Source organism: Suncus etruscus, chromosome 5 (genome assembly GCF_024139225.1).
Source record: "Suncus etruscus isolate mSunEtr1 chromosome 5, mSunEtr1.pri.cur, whole genome shotgun sequence".
NCBI classification, from domain to species: Eukaryota; Metazoa; Chordata; class Mammalia; order Eulipotyphla; family Soricidae; genus Suncus; species Suncus etruscus.
In genome coordinates, this window is record NC_064852.1 from 101,632,757 (window position 1) to 101,636,250 (window position 3,494).

Here is a 3,494-nt window from a genome sequence, read left to right on the forward strand (position 1 = left end):
ATGAAATATATGCAGCTATAATATTTGCATAGAATTTAAAACTATTATGCAGCTACATTTGAATAACATTTAAAACTAGTAATTGTAGTTGTCACCTTAATAAAATTTTATTAAGTAAAAGTAAAGTTTGTATATATATATACATTGGTATATATTTATATACACTGACATATATAGATATATACATATATATACATATAGATATATACATATATCTATATATGTAATAGCTTATGTGCTATTCTTTCAACTGAAATGAAGACTATCATTAAACCACCAAGCAACAGAAAGTCGGTACTGACATAACAACAACACTTTTTGGAAATCATGAAATAGGAAAGGATATGCTAGGAAAACTACCTATATATAGTTAAATAATAGTCCATATATCTTCTAAACCAAGAGTTTCACAGATGGAATTAAATGCCTCAAACCCTGGCGTTTTTAAGACTTAAAGTATATAGACCCAACAGGCCCAAATACTGAATAAATAAACTCACATCACTGGGAATAGTCTTCAGTTCCCTAGCATGGCTTGGGGTAAACCTATAAAAATGAATAAAAAAAGTAAAACTGAACATAAGAATTTTTCATCTTAATTCAAATTCCAATTAAAAATATTTTTAAATATGGAATGCTTCATGAATTTGTGTGTCATTCTTGCGCAAGGGCCATGCTAATCTTCTCTGTATAGTTCCAATTTTAGTATATGTGCTGCTGAAGCAACACTCTACTCTAGCTTATGCCAGATCATTTTAGTTGATTTTATGTGTGTACATATATATAGTTATATATATATTTACATATATATATAAATATTTATTCTGTGGTACCCAAATGATCCCATTTCTCCCACAAATTCTTCAGCAACAAAAGAAGTAAAAATTTTAGAATAGACACAACTTTCTAATATTAATTAGTTTAACATTACAACCAGGGGTTAGAGTGATAATACAATCATTAGGTTAAGTATTAATTAAATTATGCGAGTCTTAGATGGGTGGAGGGAGTGGATGGTCGATGAATGGTGAGGCCTTTCTCAGCCTGCCTTACGCCTGCAGCTTCTTTGGCATGGCTGGTCTGAGGGTTCAGGATAACGTCGAAGAAATGACCCACAAAATAGTCATGAAGTTTTAGGAGATGTGAAGTTTTATTAATATAAAGCCATATACTTCTCTCACATGGTTTCTAAGCTAACCCTTTAAGCAGCCTTCTTCAGCTGCCCTTCACCCATCCTGTCTCTGATCTCTCCCTGCTGCTCCCTTCTTGCTCAGTCTCCCTCTCACCTCTGAGGCAACCCCTTTATTAGCAACCACAGACCCCTCCTGTCCACATAAGATAGGCAGGAAGTTGGGGGAGGAGTTATAATTAGGCACTTTCTTGCATGCACTGACTGGGGTCAAGTACACCTTATATGGTTCTGAATTAACTACGAGTGATTCCTAAGAACCAGGAATAATCCCTGAGTACACAGCCAGTAGTCGTAGTAGCTCTGGGTACAGCTAGCTAAGGCTCCCAAACCAAAATATGTATATATATATGTATATATGTATATATATATATATATATATATATATACATTCTGCTCCCTAAGAACTGGCATTGAAGTGCCAGGGAAATAGTTCAAGATTCAGGAGTATAGGCCCTGTAAATGTGAGGACCTGAGCTTGATCTCTGGCATAACATGGTCTTCCTGATGGTCTCCAATCATCTTTAGACCCCAACATTGAGCATCCCTGAGAGTAACCTCAAGTTCCCAGAATACTGAGATATCTCCTAAAATAAGAAAGAATTAGCTCCAAATGTTTCAGTAGCATAATACACAATAGTCCTAGAGGTCAAAGCCAACCAGACGCCCCTCAGCCCCCCACTGTTTATGGTGGACAATGCCCACCATAAATGTGGGCTGTAAAAAAGAGTAAGGCACCAGGGTCAGTCACACCAGCAGGTAGGAATGGGTAACAAAGACTGACAGGACAGGCACAAAAGGCCCTCATGGATGGGGAATCTCCCAAAGAGACAGAAAGTCATCTGCTGATCTGGGCTGGCAGAGTACACTGCTGGCATGGGTTTTCCCTGGCATCCCATATGGTCCCCCAAGCCCACTAGGAGTGATTCCTGAGCACAGAGCCAAGAGTAACCCGAGCACCATCATATATATATATATATATAGATATATAGATATATAGATATATCTATATATAGATATATCTATATATCTATATATCTATAAAACAGCCATTTCAAAAGTTGCATAAACTGTTCTTTGTCCTTTTAAGCGGAAGTAGGTTTAATTATTGTCTACTCTGAGAAACACACACACAAATATACTTCCCCGGAGCTGTTAGAAAGCATAATACTGCCTGATTTGCAAGTTGAATTTTAAAATCATTTAAGAAACACAAGGACATTTGCTTCAGGCACTGTGATTTCATCATCACAATCATAGTCAAGCATAAAACCAGTAAACCTCTGGTATTCAAACCAAAGCTAAAAGATTATGGCACTTTGAAGATGGATAGTAGAATTTCTGTTATTGTGTTAATTTGGATTGATTTTAAAAGCTACAATATTTGCAGTTGGGCAATCAGTAATAGTGTCTGTAACCATTCCTAGATAATTCCAATAAAAATATTATTCTTGATTAAGAGCTTATAAAATAAAAATAAGACATATGTATTAATAAGACATATATAAGACATAAAATTATTTACATCTTGTTGATAATGGTAAACATTAATTATTCATGCAGAAGGTCTTTGTTCGAATCCCGGTATCCCATATGGTCCCCTGAGCCTGTCAGGAGCGATTTCTGAGGGTAGAGCCAACCCTGAGCACTGCCGGGTGTGACCCAAAAACCAAAAAAAAAAAATTATAAATTCATCACTGACATTACATTTTAAACAGGAAGTCAGTAGACTCAATTAACCAGGGAAAAAAGATGCCAATCACCCCTACTAAAAGTGAACTCACTGCATTCATAAAAGAAGCCATATTTTAAATTTATAGTTATGACTTTCATTTGATGGTCTGAGTACGTATACATAGTAGTCAGAGATATGATAGATGAGAGAGTGTGTGTGTGTATGTAAAAGAGAGTAGAAGTAGTAGTAATTGTAACCCCACCTCTCAATCTTCTTGTAACCTGACCTATAAGAAAGAGCCTCCCATTTCTGGGAGGGGTCTTGGAAGGTAATAAAAGCCTTTGATCAGAAGGGCAAAGAAAGAGGATTTATCTGGATGGAGAAGGAGCAGGAGGAGACATGGCTGAAAAAGACTAGATTTAAGGGCAAGCTGACAAGACCATGCTTAAATAGGTTTAAGATTATAGGCCACACATGTTGGCCAGGGCAAATAAAGCTGATATTTCTTGGAACCTGTCTCTGAATGAGTTATTTGCAGCTACCTGAAAGTGCATACCCACCTGGGTTGGAAAAACATGGCCTGGGCTGGAGGAGAAATGCCCCCATTACCATCCACCTCCATCCAAGCCT

The 3,494-nt window shown here is 36.8% G+C and overlaps 1 non-coding gene across 1 annotated transcript; it reads right to left on the reverse strand.

The window, feature by feature from the left end:
* Window positions 1-623: 623 nt before the first annotated feature.
* On the reverse strand, window positions 624-729 carry LOC126010630 (U6 spliceosomal RNA). The gene has a single exon (XR_007496649.1). It is a non-coding gene; the product is annotated as a U6 spliceosomal RNA (small nuclear RNA).
* Window positions 730-3,494: the final 2,765 nt, after the last annotated feature.